The sequence below is a fragment of the Triturus cristatus genome, chromosome 5_1, assembly GCF_964204655.1.
Source record: "Triturus cristatus chromosome 5_1, aTriCri1.1, whole genome shotgun sequence".
NCBI lineage: Eukaryota > Metazoa > Chordata > Amphibia > Caudata > Salamandridae > Triturus > Triturus cristatus.
This window is the reverse complement of record NC_140587.1, coordinates 603642095-603666510: the sequence shown is the minus strand read 5'-3', so window position 1 is coordinate 603666510 and position 24416 is coordinate 603642095. Positions and strand designations below refer to the sequence as shown.

The 24416-nt window shown below is 46.5% G+C and overlaps 1 protein-coding gene across 1 annotated transcript in view; it reads left to right on the top strand.

Annotated features, from left to right (window-relative positions):
- Nucleotides 1-24416, top strand: part of LOC146831257 (lectin-like) — a 201384-nt gene that overhangs the window by 132564 nt on the left and 44404 nt on the right. The gene's annotated exons all lie outside the window — the stretch shown is intronic.

The following is a 24416-nucleotide window of genomic DNA, read 5'->3' as shown; positions in this document are numbered from 1 at the left end:
TTCCACTGGAGTTAAGCTATCCTGGCTGATGAGGGGTAATACCCTGAAACCGGTCCTAGGATGCTTGGTTCCAGTCCAGGGAGGACCTGGCCTGGTAGTTTGGGTTGGACTGTGCCCATTGGGCCCTTGGTCAAGACTGATTTGCAAATGGCTGGGATCAAACTGGAATGGTATGGGGAGCAAAAAGCTATGGATTTAGGCCCAGATCTCTGTACTGGGGTGAATGTATGACATTGTTCTGCATTCTGTCCATCAATTGTTCTTTTTGCATCTGTTGCTCAGTTGTGACATTGAAGAGCTTTTGTTGGATGAACTTGATGACGATCGACTTCATTTCATCTCCACCTGACGCAATAAGGGTTGCTTTTTGTCTTTGTAGGCATGGCGAGAAAGCTTCAGGAACTTTCTGGCATCTATTTTCTCATTGTGATGCCCATGGTTTCTCTTTTGCTGTGCAATGTTTATGAAGCGGTTTTCCTTTCCGCATACTTGTTGTCTCAGTGACTGAAATTGTATCTTTCATAGTCGACGTTTGGCATTGGATCGAACTTAGCTCCTAATGCTTCTTCGATTTGATGGTACAAGATTGTCTCAGCCTGTGAGATTTTTGTTATCACTTAATTTACTCCATCACCAGCACAAGACGATTTTCGCGTCATTTACTCCTTCCAGAGCATCTATGAAGTCATCAAAGGTCTTAACCCATGTGGTCCATGTGGCACCAATAATCTGTTTTTTGGTGGTATTGAATGGTGGCAGAGGTTTCAAAAAGGCGTCAGCACAGTACTCCATAACTCTTGTGGCAACTAATGGGAGCCTTTGCTATCTTGAAGAGCTTTTGAGTTGTGCTGAAGGCCACCGGCTGCCAACTTCCCCTGTCTTCTGCAGCTTTTCCGGGGACTAGCAACATTGCAAGCGTAACCCCAGTGTTAGCTTTCGAGTCACCTTGCTCACTTTTGTGGTTGTCAGGCTGGTGAGTAAATTTCACTTCTTGTAACTAGTTGTCACTGCCTTTTATGTTGTACCTAGTTGTTGCTCCATTAGAGTTCACTTTCAATCTGTGATTGCTCTGTATTATGCCGTGGCACAGCATCATTTCATTCTGCCCTACCAGTGAGTTTCTGGAGGGTTTTCGAGTGTGCTCCTCTGCAGGGCCTTCAGCTATTTAAGGGCCGTATATGGGTTGGATTAGGGCTTCAATTCCACACACGCCAACTTCTAACTGCTTCTCATTGAACAGGTGAACATGGAACACAAAAGCAGTTTGCTGCAGTGTTTCAAACTCTCAGGGAGACCGGTCTCGTTTCTTTGGGGCACAGATCCCACCTTCATCACCAGTTGGATTGTCCTCCCCAGCCTGGGAGCATGCAAAATTTACATGCCACACACAGAGCGTGTAACTGCTGTCTTCACTCATCAGCGTACAACATTAAACTGAACTTCTCAATATCTGCTAACCTTTATTTACGACACCTCCCCAAAGAATTATGTAATTCTCTCATTGAGTCCACCGAGAACTGTGGGGTCTTGGAGCTCACAGACACTACAATAACCAGCTAGTCCAGCAACCATCACTGAAAAAGACTAGAGTTTAACTTTCTTTCTACCCTCCCCTTCTAGCCAATAGTTCTCAGTAAATCCCCCACATAATCAGAGATAACATGTTAGTGGGTCTTTTTTGGATACCATCAAGAGTTGACATTTCCACCTCAAAAATATGTTTGCTATGATTTAGAATAATGGCGCATTTACGTTATTCTTATCAAATTATGGCTTAATTGTTCAGGAGACTTCCTCTGGGGCTTGCAGATTCCGAGATAAAATATGATCAGAAGACAGACTTCAAATAATTCCCTTATAAGTTCAACCTCTACAATCACATGTATTAGTATAAAAAAAATGGAGAGAAAAACTTACATCGGCTTGTCGATAGTGGTAGAACAAATAATAAAATGTAAATTTATTGTACATTACTTGAAGCCGCCTTCTGGAGGTTAGAGACTAAAATGCACTTTAAGTATCCCCTCCTTATCTGATTTAGGACAAAACACTGAGGAAGAAACCCCAGTTAACAACTTCATGTATGAGCTTACAACAAAACCTTGACTGGTTCATGCCTGTCTTGAAAACATTTGCATTGAAACAATCCTTTAGCTAACAGCAGGTCAAGACACATGTTTCATATTCTCCTTTACCAAGTGGTAAACCCCTTTTGACTACGCATGTTTTCATTGTAGTTGAGAGTGGCTAAAAAGGCACCCACAGGTGGCAAAACCATCAGCTGAGGAGTATGCCATTATTTCTCTGAAGCTCCATCAGGACCCATTCACCAGAGTCAGGTTAAATGACCAAATATCGGGGAGCATCAAGTGAGACTATACCACACATCTCGGTTTGACATGCACAGCAATAAGCACTAGACCATGGCTGCTTGGCATCGGGATCTGGCCGCAGGGAGGCGGGTGAACAATTGTCCATTGCCAGACCCTCACCAGCAGGAGAACAACTGAAGATGATACCCCAGTTCTCTAAAGCTCCTGAAATACTGGCACCTGAATAAGATTGAGGTTGCAAAGTCAATCAGCTGCCAAGGGGCCTGCAGACAGGGCCACGGAGAAGTTACCTTGCCTTGCAGGACAGAGAAAAGGAAGCATTCAGGCAAATTATCAGTCCAGCGGCACAGAAACTTGAAATAGAAAGAGGACTATTACGCCAATGGACCGCATCCAAAGTTGGCAATAACAATGCACAGGAACACTGATCTTAAGGAATCCAACAATAAAGCTAGAAACAACACAAAGAAACATGAAAAAAATTATAAATGTTTACAGCTGACAATTTACATGGAAAACTAAACCCCCAGAAATATGGGGATAGGAGCTCCTTCTTAATAGAGACATTCATAAGGACACTATGACTAGGGACAGAAGAGGGGATGGGAAAGAGGAGGAGCAGGCAACAACAATGGATCAAAAAAATAAAAGCCATTTTCTTCCTACAACAAGTAAAAGAAACAGGAATGCCAAGCGGGATCATAAGGGTAACAAACTACAGGTATAATTGTAAGTATGTAATAGACATTTGTCCTATAAAGAAACAAGAAGGTATCTCTGAATGAGCTTCGAGAGACATAACCGAAGAGGATTATAAAGGACATCATACCAGAAACATCCCAGAACATGTTTTAAAAGACCTATAATTCAGCAAAAGAGTCAAATACGCTAATATTGCAAGGGGAACCAGCACGACAAATACTTTTCACAGAATCAGTCACAGGCAAATCTCAGAAGGCTGCCAAAGAACCTGGAACAATCATACAATTATCTAGAAACAATACTGAACTGATTGTGATTAAAACTAAGATGAGCAACGTGGAAGAAAACACAGCCAAAACTTCAAACAATGTCCTCTCCATAAGACAAAACCTGGTGCCATTAAACTTGTGCCTCTGAGCAGCAGGCAAATTATCATCAATTGAACATCACAAAAAGTGATGGAATTGACAAACTAGGAAAAAGATCATTGTAATACACAAACAAAGATAAATGAACTCTAAGATCAAAATACACTAAATAATACTTTCTTCAGGGATCCCAGACATCCTTGAAAAAGATAACATCATGGATTTGCTCACTGTTAGAAGTTGGGTTGTGGGCTAACTAGGGTATGAGGCCTAGGCAAACAGCAACCACAACCGTAGTCAGGGTAAAAGGCAGACAAGCCTAAATTAATCTGTGCTCACCCTCTGGTATCTTGGTACAGAACAGTCAGGCTTAACTCTAGAGATAATGTGTGAAGTATTTGCGCAACACTTCAAACAGTAAAACAGTGAAAACACCATGCAAAATGATTTCACACCAGGCTTTGTTCGCCCTAAGTTGGCAGGGTATGCCCAGATGTGGGTCCCGTGCTCACTTTGCCACTGGATTCAAGCTAGCCTGGTTGATGAGGGGTGTTACCCTAAAACCGGTCCCAGGATGCTCGTTTCCGGTCCAGGGAAGACTTGGTTTGGCAGTTCAGACTGGACTTTTCCCATGATGAATAGGCTCAAGACTGATTTGCATATGGGTGGGTCTGAATTGGAGTGGTGAAGTGAGTTAAAGAACGATGATGGATTCAACCCAGATCTGTGACTGGGGGTGAGTGTCTGAAAAGTTTCAGTGCTCTCTCTATTGTGTCCTTATGTTTGCTTTGTTCGTCATAAGTTGGCAGGGTATGCCCAGACATGGGTCCCTTGCTCACTTTGCCACTGGATTCAAGCTAGCCTGGCTGATATGGGGTGTTACCCCGAGACTGGTCCCAGGATTCTTGTTTCTGGTCCAGAGAAGACTTGGCTCGGCAGTTCGGGCTGGACTATTCCCATGAGGAATAGGGTCAATACTGATTTGCATATGGCTGGGCCTGAACTGGGGTGGCTAAGTGAGCTAATGAAAGATGATGGATTCAATCCAGATCTGTGACTGGGGTGAGTGTGAGTGTCTGAAAAGTTTCAATGCTCCGTCCATTGTCTCCTTGTGTTTGCTTCGAAAAATAGCTCTCAATTTAATAAGTAGACATTGAGATATGATTTTTTCCAGAATAAACTAAAATAGCACTTAGAAGCAATAAGCATTTACTTTGGATACCTGGTCGCACCGGACTGTGACAAAGTTAAAAGTTCAGGCCGACTGCGATGGGGAGCGAGCCAGATACAGGGATTCAGTGAAAGCCACTGAACAAAAGAGCCTTGATCCGGGTTGCATCAACGTCGAAGAAAATGCAGGATGCTGTTGACGTTGATCATCGCAATTGTGGCTATGTGCTGTCCCGATCAGTGATGATGCGTCATCACCAATGACATGTGGAGTTCTCTGCATCCTCGTCGAGGCTGTTGTTGACAGCAATGCAGAGACAGGGGCACCACACTGTGCTGGTTCCAAAGGCAATGCATCAGCATCGATCCATGCAAACAGGGGCGATGCGCCATTTCTGGTCACACAAACAGGGGCGATGCACTAGTTCTGATACACAAATGGCACCAATGCACCCGTTACATAGAGGATGCGTGGGTTTACTGAAGCAGGCTCCTTAAGCCTCACTTCGAAGGGTCTATGACTGGAGTGTCAACACTTGGCAGGGCAGAGTCACAGATGACAGAGTCCAAGTTCAAATGCAGGTAAATTGGATGTCTTCCATGTCCCTGAGACTTCAGATCAACAAATATTTGGAGTCACTCTAGGTTCAAGCGATACAGGTCCAGTCATTCCCATCCAGGCAGAGGAACAGCAGGCCAGCAGGTCAGCACAGCAAATCAGGAGCCCAGCAGAGTGTCAGTCTTTCAGCAGTACAGCGGTCCTTCTTCCAGACAGAGTCTTCACAGGTCCAGATGGGTACAGAAGTGGTGGTGTCAGAGCTCTAGTACATATACCCAGTTGTATCTTTGTGGGAGATACTTCAAAGACAGGCCTTTGAAGTGCACAGAGGTCTTCTCTTCCTGCCCTGGCTATAGACTCACTATAGGGGGGTATGCAGCCCTTTATGTGGGACAGGATACAGCCTATTCTGGTGTGTGAGGCTGTGCCCAGCACCTACCAATGGCCCTTCAATACCCACCTAAGCTCACATTGAACTCTCAGCTCTGGGTGTAATTAACATCACAAGTAAGATCCCCAGCCAGCAAATATCTTCACGACTCATTAGCACAGCTATGTTTACAGGCACAATGGGAGACTTCTGTAACTCACAACAGCTTCAAGAAACTTTTCTCCAAAACCAATAAAATTAACTCATTAATTGCAGATAAGTTAGTTGTGGTGGCCAAGTCTCACGGCTGGCTTGTACAGAACACCAAGGCCACAGCAAAGCTGCAACCATACCTTGACAATGAGAAATTTCAGAGATATTGCCTGTGCATGCTACCTATGCTCCCACATTTACTGCCTTGGAAGTTGAACACAATAGTACCGCCTGCCGCCTATGTGGGACCTGGCGTTAAGATGCCTCCACATAACATGCATTTGCACAAAACCTTTGGAGGAGTGATGATCAAAACTCCGTCCCCTCTTCTATCAAAGAGGCATTTGAACCTGCAAACAAGCGGTATTGGCCTGTTTTGCTGCAACCGCTAAGCAACTAAACTGCTGCTTTGTGAGAATCCTAAACCAGGTAGAAAAGAAACTGCCCCCACTGTCACTCTGCAAATATAAAACTTAGGAAGAAAAGTCCACTCATAGGACATAGAAATAAGTGTAAAACTGCAGTAACTGAATATACATTCAATATACCCTCTTTAAGGTCAAAACTGCAGTTCAAACTATACAGAAGGTAGGTATTTGTAAAAGCACAAAGCACGTTAACTTAGAAAATTGCACAATACAAGTTACACTGACTAGATTGCTTAGAGCATGTTAATGCAATAGGCGCTTTGTGATAGCAGGTTTTCAATAATGTGAAAACCAGTTTTGCACTGTCTGAAGAAATTGGTATCCTCTTCCTGCTAATAAACCTAGGATAGTTTTGAAACCCTTGGCATAACCACAACTGACGGAATTAGTATCCAATAGAGAACTCTTTGTATATAAATTGATTATTTTGGTCAACTTGTACATAGCATAATAAGCAAACAGCTGGATGTTTTTTAATACAGTTTTATTTTAAGTTTTCAGCTTCAATCATAATATTTTAGTTAACTGTTCAATAAACATACCTTACCTTACCATTGTGTATGGCTTTCTAGGGAGAATACACAAAGCCCAGCTGTCACCCTTTCCCGAAATGTATCAGACACAAGCAGCAGGCACCAAATGGCTAAAGTAGGAAAATGAACAAGTAGAGGTGTATGGTGCACTCCACAATTTAAACAACAGTCTTAACCTCCTAATTCAAAATTTCAAAAACAGATGGTGTGCTACGCAGAGATCTGTGGGCAGCCCATCTCACATGAACTATTTGCACACCCTTGAGCTGCATTTCTGCAACATAACATTTGTATTTGGAAAACATGGAACATGGATTCATTGTCATAATATATACAATGTAACGTCATTGTAATCATTGTAATTTGTGTTGATTACCATATGGAATTCTTTTCAACAAAGATGTTATTTGTTTGAAACCATTGTGGTATGAGTATTCTTTAAAAATATTTGCTGGTTTTCGTTGAAAAAATTGAGAATAAGTGATCACTAATTGTGTAGATATTTAACTTGTAGTGCACGCAGTGTTTCAAGCAAAGACTTTAAAGTAAGAAAATGCCAACTTTCTAAAAGTTGGATTTTCTGAATTGCAATTTAAAATCCGACTTCACCATACGTTTTGATATTAAATTGTGATTTCAGAGACACCAAACTTTAAACCTATACCTTTTAATAATTGGGAATCACATTTAGAAAATGTAATAAGGTAATTTTACTGTTATACTATGGGAGAGATAGGCCTTCTGAAGTGAAAAACTAATTTGAGAATTTTTCACTACCAGGACATGTAAAACTTAAGAGTATATTACCTACCTATTAAAGACATTGCTCCATGTCCTGTGGCTTGTCTAGGGCCTACCTTAGGGATGACTTATATGTATAAAAAGGGAAGGTTTTAGCCTGACAAGAGGTTGATCTTGCCAGATTGAAATGGCAGTATAAACTTCACACAGTGGCTCAGTAATGTGGGCCTGAGACATGGTTAGTGGGCTACTTTAAGTGGGTGGCACCATAAGTACTGCACGTCCACTTGTAGCATTTAATTTACAGGCCGTGTGAACATGTAGTGCGTGTTTCTAGATACTTATAATTAAATTAAAAATGCTAATTGGTGATGAGCCAATATTACCATGTTTAGGAGAGAGAGCACAAGCGCTTAAGCTCTTGTTAGCAGTGGTAACGTGCTCAGTAAATAAGTAAAAGACTTATAGAGCTCGTGAATGCCTGAAGGAGTCTTGGCCCTAGATTCGGACAGCAAGCTTGGTGGCAGAACCTAATATGAGTGAGAGCGCACAAATAGCCCTGTTTTATATTGTCTCCTGAATTGCAGAAGATCTGATTGAGATCTATGTTAAAAGGGTAGGGAATTCCACATTTTACAGGTGGAGACAGAAAATCTTCTACCACCCCAGCGGTTCTTGTTGAATCTGGGTATGGTCACCATTTTGGCAGCAGAGGATTGAAGGGCACGCCTGGGGGTGTACCATTGAAAGATTTTCCTGAAGTCTTCCACACAAGCATTGTGAAGAACGTTATGCTCCATGCACAGATCGTTGAAGCTGACCTGGTTGCAAGTTGAAAGCCAATGGAGTTTGATGATGGCTTGGGAGGTTAATCAGAATTTCTGAATTTTCATGATCAGACGAGCTGTGGCATTCTGGAGAGTCTTGAGTTTGCGCAACAGACTTTGTTGGATACCCATGTACAGATCATTATAGTAGTCAAGTTGGGAATAGATCACCCAGAGGCTGTCAGGACTAACACGTGTCCCCACCAGCTTAAAGTTGGGACCTCTCTTCACTAAGCCATAAAAACCTGTAGAGACCAATAGCTTTGGTGCGGTATCTCCCCAGATGATGTTCTACTGAAAAGCCCAGTCTATGTACGGAGATGGGCCACCTCAACAGTTTTGGAGTCTCACCCCTCATCTGTCTGAACCAGGAAGTGAGTCCCAAACAGGCATGGTCTCACCTTCTTCAGTGCCCGAGATAGCAAAATCTTCTCTTTCAATGGCACTTCACCTCTGTTCCCTTGGAAGTAACCTCCTACTAATAAAGGCTACTGGTTGGTCTAGGCCCTCTTCATTTAGCTGTGATAAAACTGCCCCTCTGCAGCGTCCGTTTGCACGATAAACTGTTGTGAGAAATCAGGTACCTTGAGTACAGGTGCTGTATAAATGGCTTCCTTGTGGGAATCAAAGGCTTTCTGAGAAGCCTGTGTCCAGATCACTAATATTGGCTGTGTCTTAGAAGTCAGCTCAGTTAAGGGGGCAACAATGGTGCCATAACCCTTAACAAATCATCTGAAGTAGCCTGTGAGGCCTTGATTGGCTCTCACTTCTGTTTGGGTTTTAGGGGTTTGCCAGGCCTGGATAGTCTCAGTATTGGCCTGGATGGGCTGCACCTTGCCCCCACCTACCAGGTTTCCCAGGTGCACCTTGGAACCCTGACAATTATGGCACTATTTGGCCTTGATGATCAGGCCTGCCTGTTGCAGGGCCTAAAGCACATTGTGGAGGTGATGCAGGTGTTCCTTCCAGCTAGAGCTGTTGTCTACTTAGGCAGCACAAAAGGCCTCCTTACCATCCAGTACCCTGTTAGCCAACTTTTGGAAGGTAGCAGGGGCATTTTTCAAGCCAAAGGGCATTATCCAAAGCTAGAAGTGGCCCTCTAGGGTTGAAAATGCCAACCTCTTTTTGGCCTCCTTAGTGAGAGCATTCTGCTTGCACCCTGGTGTCAAATCAAAGGTACTGAGGAAGTTGGCGGTGCCCAATCTGTCAATGAGCTCATCAACTTGGGGAATGCGGTGTGCATCTTTCCTGGTGACTGAGTTAAGTCCTCGGTAGCCCACGCAGAACTGAAGTTCTGGTGTGGTGCCCGGTGAGGCAGCCCTTGGTACCAGCACCACAGGGCTGGACCAGGGACCATTAGAGGGTTCAATCACCCATAATGCCAACATCTTGGAGACTTCTCCTTGATGCTGGCTCTCACCCTGTCTGACAAGCTGTACATTTTGTTCTTGACAGGTGGACTGTCTCTGTTGTCAACATTGTGGATGCACAGAAGTGTGAGTCCTGGGGTGAGTGACAACAGGGAGGCAAACTGTCCCAGCAACTAGTCACTCTGCTGTTCTGGGGTCAGAGTGGAAAAGAAGTTGACACCCTCCACTGATTCATCGTATTCCTGTACAGAGAGGTGAGGGAGAAGTTCACTCTCCTCTTCCACCCCCTTATCTGTCACAAAGAACTTGCTCAATTTAGACCTCTCGAAGTGAGGTTTGAGTTGGTTTCCATGGAGCACCCTTAGGGGATTCCTAGGGGTCTGGTGGTCCACCAAGTAGGTGGGCTCCTCCTTTCACTCATTGCTTTAGTATTAGCCAGTCCAGCAGTCTTGGAAATCCCTGGGCTCTGCTGGCTCCATTACCCACACTTTCTGGCCAGGCCTTAACTCCACCACAGTGGCCTTTCAGTCATAGTAGAGCTTCATGACTTCCTGACTGGCCTCCAAATTATTGTTTGCCTTCCTCCAGAAGTGATGCATCTTGTTGCACAGGGCTAGCATGTAGCTGACCACAACCAGGTGGGGCGTGGTTCTTGGGAGCTTGCTTCCCACTTCGTGACAATGCTCTGAGGTCCCCTAACAGGATGGTCAAAAAGGAGTTCAAGGGGGCTTAACATTTCTGATTTCTAAGGGACCTCCCTGTAGGCAAAGAGAAGGCATGGCAAGTGGATGGCTATTTTGTGCCTCATGGGCTCAGCCAGGCCCATAATAATGCCCTTCAGGGTCTTGTTGAATCTTTCTACAAGAGCATTGGTTTGGGGGGTGACAGGTTGTGATGAACTTGTATATTAAACTACACCCATCCCACATGGACTTATAAATGCGCGCATGAAGTTGGTGCCTCTGTCAGACACTATCTTCTTGGGTAACCAAACATGGCTGGTAGGTGGCTTTCTCTATTGTCTGCGACTACAACTTGGTGGAATTTATTCAGTGGTACCTGCTCTGCAGATACCAGCTCACACTTGACAGTAGTAAGAGCCTCCACCCATTGCCCAATAATGGTGTCCCACCACCTATACTTTGAAGTATTAGCAGGCAAATGGGTTTAGACACCTCTTTATGCCCCAGGGAAACTAGGCTCACCTCTGTCTTTCCCCAAAGCTGGCTGTAACTACTTCCACCCTGAGCGCTAAACACACCAACCCAGGTGTCTGCCCTCCAGAGGGATGCAAAAGAAAGAATTGATGGACGGAATACTGAACAATGCAAACATTCACCCACAGTCACAAGGATCTGGGTTTAATCCATCATTCTTTTGCTCACCACACCACCCTAGTTTGGACCCAGCCATATGCAAATCAGTCTTGACCCTGTTCCTTATGGGAACACTCCAGCCCGAACTGCCAAGCAACGTCCTCCCTGTACCGGAAACAAGCATCCAGGGACCGGTTTTGGGGCATCACCCCTCATCAGCCAGGCAACATTGAATCCAGTGGTGCAGTGAGCACGGGACCCATGGCTGGGCATACCCCTCCCACTTAGGGTGACAAATGCAAAAGAAATAATTGATGGACGGAATGCTGGACAATGCAAATACTCACCACCAGTCACAAAGACCTGTGTTTAATCATTCATTATTTTCTCACCACAAGACCCTAGTTTGGACCCAGCCATATGAAAATCAGTCTTGACCCTGTTCCTTGTGGGAACAGACCAGCCCAAACTGCCAAGCCCGGTCCTCCCTGGACTGGTAACAAGCATCCTGGGACCGTTTTCAGGGCATCAACCCTCATCAGCCAGGCTAGATTGATTCCAGTGGTGCCGTGAGCACAGGATCCACATCTGGGAATATCTTTCCACTTAGGGCAACAAATGCAAAAAAATTGATGGACGGAATGCTGGAGAATGCAAACATTCACCTTCAGTCAAAAGGAACTGGGTTTTATCTAATATTCTTTTGCTCACCACCCCAGTTTGGACCCAGCCATATGCAAATCAGTCTTGACCCTTTTCCTTATAGGAATAGTCCAGTCCAGTCCGAACTGCCAAGCTAGGTCCTCCCTGAACTGGAAACAAGCATCTTGGGTCCAGTTTCAGGGCATCACCCCTCATCATCCAAGCTAGATTGAATCCAGTGGTGCAGTTAACACTGGACCCACGTCTGGGCATACCCTTCCCAATTAGGGCGACAAATGCAAAAGAAACAATTGATGGATGGGATACTGGACAATGCAAACATTTACCTCCAGTCACAAGGATATGGGTTCAATCCATCATTCTTTTGCTCACCACACCACCCAAGTTTTGACCCAGCCATGTGCAAATCAGTCTTGACCCTGTTCCATATGGGAACAGTCCAGCCCGAACTGTTAAGCCAGGTCCTCCCTGGGCCGGAAACAAGCATCTTGGGACCGCTTTCGGGGTATCACCCCTCATCAGCCAGGTTAGATTGAATCCATTGGTGAAGTGAGCACAGGACCCATGTCTGGGCATACCCTTCCCACTTTGGGCGACAAGTGCAAAAGAAACAATTATTGGACGGAATGCTGGACAATGCAGACATTCACGTCCAGTCACAAGGATCTGAGTTTAATCCATCCTTTGTTTTCCCACCACACCACCCCAGTTTGGACCCAGCCATATGCAAATCAGTCTTGACCCTGTTCCTTATTGAAACAGTCCAGCCCAAACTGCTAAGCCAGGTCCTCTCTGGACCAGAAACAAGTATTCTGGGACCACATTCGAGGCATCATCCCTCATCAGCCATTCTATTTTGAATCCAGTGGTGCTGTGAGTAAGACCTCCGACCCTTGGTCAAGGTCCCCTCTCTCCCCGCAGCTCTGCTGTGCTGTCTCTTGCCTCCAGACCCGACCTCCTCCTTGGGAGGTTCGAAGCTGCTGCCCGCTCCTGCGCCTGCTGTAAGCTCCAACTGGGACCAGACTGCCTGTAAATACCGTAACCTTTCTCAGCCGTTTTTTTTCTTAATTTTTCCCTGTTGAGCCACTGTTATTGTGCCCATCTGTGTCTTGCTCTAATTCCAACACTGTTTTTTTTTCTCGTGCCTGCCTGTTCCTTCGCCTTTCGCCGTTGCTGCCCTGCGGTCCCTCCCCCCCAGAATTCCTCCCCCAGAATACCCTCACTCCCGCCTCCCAGCCTCTCCTCCCTCCCACCTCCCCTACTTAATGGCGGCCACTGCGGGGGAGCGCGAGTAAGACCTCTGACACTCGGTCTAGGTCCACTCTCTCCCCACAGCTCTGCTGTGCCGTCTCTTGCCTTCAGACCCCAACCTTCTCTTTGGGAGGTTCGAGGCTGCTGCCCGTTTCTGCGCCTGCTGCCCACTCCAACTGAGACCAGACTGCCAGCAACCACTGTAACCTTTCTCAGCCGTTTTTTTTCCTTAATTTTTCCCTGTTATGCCACTGTTATTGTGCCCAACTGTGTCTTGCTCTAATTCCACCCCTGTTGTTATGTTCTCGTGCCTGCTTGTTCCTTTCGACTTTCGCCGCTGCTGCCCCTGCGGCCCCTTCCCCTGGAATTCCCCCCATAATTCCCCCACTCCTGCCTCCCAGCATCTCCTCCCTCCCACCTCCCCTAATTAATGGCAGCCGCTGCGCCCGTCCGCAACCCGACCGTGGCCAGCGCCAAGGACCCTGGTCCTCCCACTACCCATCGCTCTGACACCACCACCCCCCTCGCACTCAACCCTGCAAAACTTTGAGAATGCCAACAGGCCTCGCCGAACAGAACCCATGGCCAGTTCTCCTGCCTCCACTGCTGCCAGACCCGACCCCCACCCCTGCCTCCAACACCGTCAACGTCAGCTCTGGCGACACCCTAAAATGCATCCTCCTCAACGTACGCTTCATACACAAACCCACTATTGAAATCTGGAATCTACTTGACTCTCTCTCACCCAGCATCACCTTCTTCACAGCGACCTGGACCAAGGCATCCTCCTCCTCCAACATCAGCACCGCCATCCCAGACAGATACAAGATCCAGAGGAAAGACTGCCCCAACCACCCACTAGGAGGCCTTGCCATCACCCACAAGAGCATCCTCTGCCTCACCACCTCCAGCGAAACAATCCCCTGCGCCGAACACCTGCCCTTCTAGATCCAGACCACCCCCAAAGCCACACTCCGAGGAATCCTCGTCTACAGACCCCCCCGGCCCCGAAAACCCTTCGCCATCACAGACTCTATCGCACCCCACGCCATTGCCTCAACAAACTACATACTAATTGGCGGCCTGAACTTCCACATCGACAACCCCAGTGACCCCAACTCCACTATCCTTCGTGACAACCTCCCCAGCATCGGACTTAAACAACTCATCAACACACTGACCCACAGAGCAGGACACACCCTTGACCTCATCTTCGCTGCAGGAAACAGAGTACAATTCAGCCACACAACGCAGCCGCCATAGACCGATCACCACTAGGTACACTTCACTATCAACAAACCCAAGGCACCTAAACCAGCCCCACGCCCACCAGGAAGGAACTGGAGCAAGGTTACCGATGAGCAACTTAACTCCACCCTCACCTGAGACAACCACACCTGGGCAACCGACAGAAACAAAGCAGCCAGAGAACTCCACACCTGGATCTCCAACTGCGCAGACGAGCTTGCCCAGCTACGCAACCCCGACAGAAAACGCCACAGGAAAGCTGCCTGGTTCACCATCGGTCTCCAAGAAGCCAGACGTACCTGCAGACGCCTGGAGAAGAACAGGAGAAACACCAAGACAACCGAAAACCACACCACCTACAAGGATGCCATGACGGACTACCACAACCAGATCAGAGTCACCAAGAGGAACTTCATCCAGAAAAAAATCCTGGCCAACTCCACCAACTCCAAGGAACTTTTCAGTGTCATTCAAGAATTCACCAACCCACGCAGCCAAGACCTCTGTGACACGCTTGGAACCTATTTCCACCTCAAGATCAAAAACCTCTGTGACAACTTCATCGACCATCCACCAGGTGCTACAGATGGCCCCCTGCCACCCAGAAACACCAGCCAGCCCACCATCCCCAACTGGACACTGATCATGACTGAAGACACCACCTCGGCCATGAAAAGCATCCACTCAGGGCCCCCCACTGACCCCTGCCCCACTCACATCTACCACAGAGCCGCGGCCGCCATCGCACCTGAACTACAGTGCACCATCAACACCACCTTCAAAACAGATGCTTCCCAGATGACTGGAAGCACGCAGAAGTCAGACCCCTGCTCAAGAAACCCACAGCTGACCCCACCGGCCTCAAGAACTATCGGCTCATCTCGCTCCTCCCCTTCGCAGCCAAAGTTGGAGAGAGAACATTCAACAGGAAACTGACACGATTAATTGAAGAGAACGCCGTCCTCGACCCATCACAATCTGGATTCTGAAGCAACCACAGCACAGAGACCACCCTATTCGCTGCCACAGACAACATCCTCACCCTCCTGGACCAAGGCCTCTCTGCAGCCCTCATCCGACTTAACCTATCAGCGGCCTTCGACACCGTCTCCCACCGCACATCAGTCACCAGACTACACGATGCAGGCATACAAGTAACAGCCCTGGACTGGATCCCATCATTCCTCACCAGAAGAAGCCAAAGGATCAGACTCCCACCCTCCCTCTCTGACTCTACGAAAATCACCTGCGGATCCCACAGGGTTCATCACTGAGCCCCACCCTCTTTAACATCTACGTTTCCCCCTCGCAGCCATTGTCCGACAACATGGCCTCAACATCGTATCCTACGCCGACAACACCCAGCTCATCCTCTCTCTCATCAAAGACCCGACCACTGCCAAACTCAGCTTCCAGGAAGGAATGCAAGACGTCGCAGTCTGGATGACGAACAGCTGCCTGAAGCTCAAAGCCGAGAAGACAGAAGTCCTCATCCTCGGTACCACCCCTTCTGCATGGGACAGCACCTGGTGGCTGACCGCCCTCGGAAGCCCACCTACCCCCTCAGAGCACACCAAGAACCTCTGCATCGTACTAGACCCATCACTCACCATGACTGACAGGTCAATGCCATCACCTCCAGCTGCTTCAACACCCTCCCCATCCTCCGCAAGACCTTCAAGTGGATCCCCCCTGAGTCAAGGAAGACAGTCACTCATACTCATCACCAGCAGACTGGGCTATGGAAATGCACTTTACGCCGGCATCAACAAGTCCCTACTGCTCAAACTCCAGCCAATACAGAACACCGAAGCCAAACTTGTCCTCGGCATCCCCCGACACAAACACATCAGCCAACACCTATGAAGTCTTCACTGGCTCTCCATGGAGAAAAGAGTCACTTTCAAAATTCTCACTCACATCTACAAATGCCTACACAACAACTGACCCAAATACCTCAACGACAGAATCAACTTCCACGTACCCAAAAGAAACCTCCGATCATCCAACCTCGCGCTAGCCGAAACCCCGCGCATCCACAGATCCTTCTATCACATTGCAGCCAAGACCTGGAACGAGCAACTGGCAGACATCAGACATGCCCCCTCCTTGAACACCTTCAGGAAGACCCTCAAGACCTGGCTCTTCGGCTAAACAGATCTGCGAACCCCCCCCCCCTCAGCACCTTGAGACCCTCACCGGTGAGTAGCGTGCTTACAATTCCCTGAATGATTGATTGATTGAGTGAGCACAGGTGTATTCTCAGAAGGGTCATCCTACATCCCTTCGTCCTCCCCAGTGACTTTTGCAACTCCAGTGCCTACCTTAGGGGTGATTTATAAGTGTAAAAAGGGCAGGGTTGGACTCCCTTGCCTGGTTGACATGGCAGTTTAAACTGCACACACAGTCTCTACAGTGGCAGGCCTGAGACATGTTTAAAGGGCTGATTGAGTGGGTAGAAGAATGAATGCTGCAGGCCCACTAGTAGCACTTAATTTATAGGCCCTAGGAACATGTTGTGTATTTTACTAGGAATTTATACTTAAATTAGATATGCCAACTGGGGATGAGCCAATACGATCATGTTCAGGGATGAGAGCACAAGCACTTTGGCACTGGTTAGCAGTGCTAAAGTGCTCAAGAGTCCTAAAGCCAGCAAAACGAGATCAGATAAATGGAGGAGGTAGGAAGAAAGTTGAGGGGAAGTCCACTCTGGGGCTGTCAGGTCTAACACTCACCCACTTCATTCCGTGACTCACCAAATTAACATTTGATCCACCACTGGCACTACAGAGAGCACATATTATCAGAAACCTCAACAGCAATAAGAAAGTGCATCCAAAGATAGTGATTGCCTGTTTCGTCAGCCATTAGCAAGCACACCAAGTAATCATGGATGGGATGAAATGTGTTCCTTTTCTGTATGGAGAAAATAAGATCTTCATTTCTCAAGATTTTTCTTATGAGACCAATCAGAAAATAATGGAAAATTCCTTGCACTCAAATAAAAACTTAAAAATGGGACATTCAATGCAGTCTGCTTGAGCCTGCAATTATGCTGATTAAGACAGATGGGAAGACTAAGGTATTTAAGCACCCAGATGTTTATGTTTATGTTTATATGTTTATATAGCACTCGATTGTCGTGTCGTCTTGGCGCTGTGGTGTATGGGCAGGAACAACGCACTGTCTTAACCGGGGACCTGTGCAGAAGTGAACAACCATGTTTTCAGACCCCTCCTGAAAAGCGGCAAGTTGGGTTGAAGTTTCATGGCCAGAGGCATTTTATTCCAAAGCTTTTCCACGCCCTGTGATATTGCCCTTCCACCCCATCTTGCCCGTTTGGTCTTTATAATCCTAATAAGACCTAGGTTATCAGATCTAAGGGCGTGCGGAGGGATATAAGGTGGGAACAGTCTTTGAATGTCCTCGGCACCGCCACCGTATATTGCCTTATGCACAAGGCATAGGGTCTTAAATTCCACACGTTGTTTAACAGGAAGCCAGTGTAGTGATCTAATTCCTACTGAAGTTGGCTGTTCTCTGGGTATACCCAGAAGCAACCTCGCAGCTGCATTCTGCAAGGATTGCAATTTTCTGATTTGGGACTTGCCAATTCCCAGAAACAGAGCGTTGCAGTAGTCTAACTTAGACAGGAAGAGCGCAACCATGACCGTCTTTTGTAACTCATGTGGAATGAATGGAAAGAGGTGAGACTGTTTACCTGGGCAGCAAAGTTCAGTTGGTCATCGAAGATGACCCCCAAGGTTCTTAACCCTGGTAACCGGGCATGGACATTCTCCGGCCTCAGTTGGCCACCAGGACTTATTCCATAAAGGCTGGCCCTGGCCAAACTCTATCACCTCCATTTATTCTGTATTAATTTTCAGGAAGCTATGGTTCATCCAGATCATGATCTTAGTGAGACAGAGATGGAACCTGGCTGCTGTGTTCTCAGGCTGGTTGGTAATAGAGATGACAAGTTGAGAATCATCAGCGTGAGAGACCAGGACAAAGCCATGCTTCCTGACAAGTTTGGCCAACGGAGTCACATAGATGTTAAACATTGTCGGGGAAAGAGCGGATCCCTGAGGGACCCCGCAGAGGAGTTGGAAGCTCTCCGATTGCAGTCCATCCCAAAACAGCCTCTGCTCTCTTGCATCCAAAAAGGAGGATAGAAGGGCCAGGGAAGTGGCCTCCACCCCCACATCCCTCAGCCGCTGTACCAACACAGTGTGATTCACGGTGTTCAACCCGGCCGACAAATCGAGGTGCACGGGGATCGCAACCCCCATACACCACTCTGCTGATCTCTTCGGTTGCAATGACAAGGGCTGATTCAGTGGAATGACGAGCACGAAAACCATGCTGTGAGTGTCAAGTAACTGGAAAACTCACTGCCTGAATTAGCATCTCAACAGCTACATCTGACAGTACAGAATAACCAGTCTACTTCCTTAGTAGAGTAGAGGGAACACCTTGAAGCAGTCGCGCATCTCTAGGCATCTGATGACAGGCACAGGAACCGAAGAGACATAAGGGCTAGGGACAACTCTTCTGTTCACCTCTTATGCTTAAGAGAAAGGCAATTAACTTTTCTGTGAGCTTGGTTTATATATTAACATGCAAGTCTTGAACCAAAATGGCGAACCATGCCATGCCATAGCTTTCAGGAGAGACAGAGGGGCTCCATCAGGGGTGAAAGGAATGTGGGCATAACTTTCAGGCCCTTGATAAGGCACAGCAGCATGTAAGATGCTTGCTTGAAAGGGAGGCAATAGAGAGTCTTGGAGGCCATAGTTTTCCCACCATGCAAATGTGAGAGTTTGTAGCCTTGAGCAGCAGTTCTGATGTAAGTTTCAAAGAGGAGCCGTTTCACTTTCTTTAGCAAAGAAAAATGAAAACTGGTACTAGTTCATCTTGGTATTGCTGGTGATGTGTTATTTGAGGACCGACAAGAATGTAGCAAGAAATTTGACTTTCTTCTTTCAATGTTAGTTTCAAAAGTCTTCCACAGAAGCAGACTGGGGGGCATATACACAAGCCCCTAATATCACCAGAGCGTCACCATTCCCCATATTTACAAGGTGGCGCTAAGTCACTCAGTGTGGCTTAATGCCACCTTGAAAATATGCCCCGTTCCGCTGCAGTCTGCTGCTGCAACGGGGCCGGCAATGGGTGTTCTAGTTGGTGTTCCACCGCAACACCCATTGCTTTTTGATGCTGTCTCAGATTTACAAGACTGGAACAGCAGCAAAAACTAAAGCCAGGTAATACCTACTCTTAGAATGGTGATACGAGGACAAATTATCCTGCGTTCTGTATCACAGATAGAGAGCAAATTGACATTATTGATTGTGTATGTGGAGGAAGGCACCTCCTGCACATAACCAATTGCCCCTGCAGCACAGGCACCCTTGCAACACGGTTCAAGGGGGACTGTGCTGGTACTAAGCAGCTTTTTTAGCACCAGCGCTAGAGGAAATGCAGGGGTACACCTTATTTTTGTAAATTTGGCACATCCATGCTTTTTGAAAATGTCAGAGCATGGCGTTTGTTAAATAACACATGTTAATTAACACTGATTATAAGTTTTTATTATGCACCACAGAATCAATATTTCGCTCATGTGTTAAATTCTGGAGCATGAGGAGACAGGAAAGCAGGTCTCACGTTTGGAGAAATCCAAGGTAAGAAACATGAGAGTTGTAATAGAAGTACATGTAGTTGTTAAAATGGTTGCTTGGCTGAGAATCATTGTATTTAAGTAACAAGGGAACCCAATTGTAATGGTGAGGGAACTTGGATAGTAGTATGTTACAATTACAATTAGTACCTGACAGGAGAGAATCACACAGAAAACAATGAAAATAGGGCTGAGATCAGTGCTATATTAAAGCTGTCCAGCCGGACAGAAATATTTAATAATGTATCAAATCATATGGAACACAAGAATAAAGTGGGACACAATCCTGCTTCCAATGCAACATATACAACAAACGAGACAAATGAACAGAAATTCAAAAATTCAGAAAAGGCTCAGGCAGGGTAAGAAATGCTTGTAAATTGTATAAAGAATTGCAACAAGCAAACAATATGTAGTGACACCGTTACACATCAGTAATTAATTCAATTGTGTTTACGGTGCATATAAGGTTGACGACGTTTCGAACCCATAGAAACAATATTGGAATCATCATCAAGACGTAAAAATTACATGCCTCGGGGAATTTTGGCCTGAAAGACAATAGTGAGAGGTAGAAGGGGACAAAAGAAAAGTAAGTAGATAAAATGGACTTTAGAAAAAATGGTCGATACCATAGTACTTGTGAGAGACAATGGTGGTACAACTCATCCATCCAGACGTCGTGTACGAGGTGTTGATATGATACATATGCTGGGTGAAAAGAAACAATGATCTCAAAGTACAACAGTGGAGCAAGACCTTAAATTGTTAAGATCTTTAGACAATTCATACAGATAATCTACAAGCAGGGGGTACTCTATCTCGGAAAAGCACTTGAGTCTTGGAACACCCCAGACATTATCGGGGCATCCGAAGACCACTTTGTACAGGGCCAACCCTGTCCTAGAATGTGCTGTTGCCCTGGTAGATAGTAAAGTCAAAGGTAATGCATCTGGCCATCGCAATCCTGTGCTTTCTTGGATCTTTTCTAGTTTCAGTTTGAGAGTCCCATTGTACTTCTCAACCAGGCCTGCTGACTGAGGGTGGTTCGCTGCATCAAACTTCTGCTTAATATGCAAGCCCTTGCACACCAATACAATGACCTTTGAATTGAAGTGACTTCCGTTGTCACTCCAAATCACACGTGGCAATCCGTAGCGCGGGAAGAACTCTTTTAAGAGTGCCTTCGCCGTCGCCATGGCCGTATTCTCCTTAGTGGGGTGAGCCTCAATCCATTTACTGAATGCGCAAATCACTACCAATACATACTTCAAGTTGTTCACCATTTCCATTTCGATTAAATCCATCTGGAGAACCTAGAAAGGGAAGTTAGGCAGTGCAAAGTTACCTGCAGGTGTAGGAGTGCCTTTCCAAGGATTATGCTTTAAAAAAACAATGCAGTGTTTCACTAGGTGTGTGGCTACCTTAGAGATATTATCGTTCTGCCATACTGGGTCCAGTAGCTTGCATATTCCTTTGGCACTAATATGTGCAGGACCGTGGGCCATGGTCATAACTGGGAGCACATATGCATTTGGAAGCAACCACCTCTGTTTCCCCGACAAGTCAGTCCAACACCCATCCTCGGCCAGACGCCCTGTCCTCTCTTCCCATATTGCCAGTTCATCTACAGTCGCCTCCCTCTGTATTTTCCTTACATTCTCCAATGTGTCCTCAAACATCCCATTGTCTGAAACCCATCTAGCGGGACCTGCCACAAACATCTTTTTCATCTTTGATCGAGCTTTTTCCTTAGCTGTTTGGTCTGCAAACGCATTCCCCCTCCCAACATTGGCAGTGATAGCTTTGTGAGCGCTGCATTTTATTATAGCCAACTTATCGGGAAGTCTCAATGCAGATAGCAGTCTAAGTATCAATGTGCCATGCTGTATTCTCTGCCCATGTGAGGTCAAAAAACCTCTCTCCGCCCAGAGGCTCCCAAAGTTATGGGCCACCCCAAATGCATACTGGCTGTCGGTGTAGACATTGACAGTCAGTCCCTAACTCAACTCTCAAGCCCTAAGAAGGGCAACCAGCTCTGCAGCTTGGGCAGATTGGTATGGGATAAGGGATGTCTCAACTACAGTGTGTAACATTGTTATTGCATAAGCTGCAGTGGTAGTGCCATCTGGTAGCTTGAAACAAGAGCCATCGACATATAGTTCCCTTTGGGGGTCAGATAAGGGAACATCAGTCAGGTCTAGCAGTCCCTTTGTTTCTTTCTCAGTCAGAAATAAACAATCATGGACATCAGTGTCCTTTTCTTCCGCAGGGAGGGGTAGTAACGTGGCTGGGTTCAGAGTGGCACATCGTTTGATGGTAATGTGCGGAGCAAACAGTGTTAGCTTATATCCACTGAGACACGCACTAGTAAGGTGCTGTGTCTTTGTCTTGTTCAAAAGCATGTCAACAGCATGGGGTACCATTACTGTGAGATCAGTATCAAGGACGAGCCCTGACGATTGTCTGATGGAAACTGCTGCCGCCGCTGCAGGTCTCAGGCAGCTCGGGAGAGCTCTGGTGACGTTATCAAGCATAGCAAAGAAATAAGCGCAGGGTCTCTGCTTACCACTGAAACCCTGTGTTAGGACAGAAAGTGCGCTACCATCCGCCTAATGTGCATAGAGAACAAAAGGCTTCTTGTAATCAGGAGTACCAAGCACAGGAGCAGAGCAAAGCGCAACCTTTAATTGCTCAAAAGCTTTCTGGCATGCAGGTGTCCAAGGCAAGGGTTCATGTACATCCTTAGTGGTCAGGTAAAGAAGGGGTTTTGTTAGTAGGTAGTAATTAGTTATCCCAATAAACATGCGTACCTCGCGTTGGGTCTTAGGAACAGGCATATTAGTAATAGCAGCTATGCGTTCAGGTGTTAGTTTGCGACCCTACTTCGACAGTAGGTGACGTAAATAGGTGATCTCCTGTCAACAATATTGACATTTGGATAGTGACACCTTGTGTCCATGGTGTGCCAAATGTAACAATATTTTAACTGTGGCCTCTTTGCAACCATCTTCAGTGTCCGAAGCCACAAGGATGTCGCAAACATATTGCAATAGCACATTACAGGGGGGAAGTGTCAAAGAATCCAATTGAGCTTTCAAAGCTTGGCTATAGATACTAGGACTTTAAGTATTGCCTTGGGGAGCACAGCAGAATCTAAAGCTTCTGCCGGCTATTGAGAATCCAAACAGAAGTCTACTATCTGTACGGATCGGGATGCTGAAAAAGGCATTCTTTAAATCGATCACGGAAAATAATTTTGCTGACAAGGGCATCATTGTCAAAATTGTGGTAATATCTGGAACCACAGGGTATTGGGGAACCACTATTTTGTTCACCGCTCTAAGTTCAATTACAAAGAGATAAACATCAGGGTGGGCATCAAATGAAACCAAGGGTGCCTTTTTAAGAATAGGGAGTGTTAGATTTGGGGGCCTCTAGTTGGCAGAGGTAGGTACCTTTGACCAAATAGGGGCCCTTGCATCTAGTCAGGGTAAGGGGTATACTCCTAAAATAACCCCTGCTCACCCTCTTGGTAGCTTGGCACGAGCAGACAGGCTTATCTCAGAGGCAGTGTGTAAAGCATTTCTGAACACATACAGTAACCCAGTGATAACACTACAGATGGACACCACACAAGTTGTAGTATAAAAATACGTATTTCTATATAGACTTAACACAAGACCACAAATGACAAAAGTCCACAATACTGTACTTTAAAAATGGTAGAAATAGCTTAGTTCTTTTAAGATGTAAAATGCGACACTTTGAGTTCAATGTACCTTAGGATGCGTAACGCTATACAACAAAAGTGTTGTAGGGACGGTGATGCGTCGGTTCCTTACACGCAAGAACGGTGATGCGTCTGGTCCCTACTGATGCATAGGGGATGCGTTGGGTCTTCTCTGTGAGGTAAGGTGATGTGTTGGTTTCTTACTGCGCTTTCGTGGCAATGTGACCCGCAACGCCGTGATGCGATGAAGATCCGGTGCTATGAAACAAAGATGGCATCTTCTTCTTGATGCGACAGAATGCGTGCCCGCCCGATGGCCGTGCGGCAACTCAACGATTCCCCTGAGCCGCGACAGGCCCTGCAACACGCTTCCCGGTGATGCGGCAGCATCTGATGTGATGTCGATCCTCTTCTCCGGCGATGCGAGGTGCTTCGGCAATGATGCGACAACTGCAACGGCGACATGCTTTCCCAGCAATGAGACAACAACTGTTTGCTGCTGTGACACGCTTCTCCGATGATGCGGCAGCGTCTGATGCGACGTCGATCCTCTTCTCCGGTGATGTGAGGAGCTTTCGCGTTGTGAACCGACACCGGCAGTTCGGCGACACGCTTCTTCTTCGTGCATTGCGCTTCCAGCTCCTTGCGACACACAGTCCCGCAGAAAGCCCAACACAACTACAGGCACTTACAAAGAACTCTTGGGGAGCTGGTGGGTGAAGTCTGTTGTCCCTGAGACATCAGCAGGAGGCAAGCTCTATCTCAAGCCCTTGGAGATCCTTCACAAGTTGATGAAAGTATTCACAAAGTTCTTCTCTCCTTTCTTTGGCAGTCAGGCAACCACTGCAGGCCAATCCCTCAGTCTCTCTGGTTCCTCTCCTCAGGAAAGGTTTCTTATTGTTTCC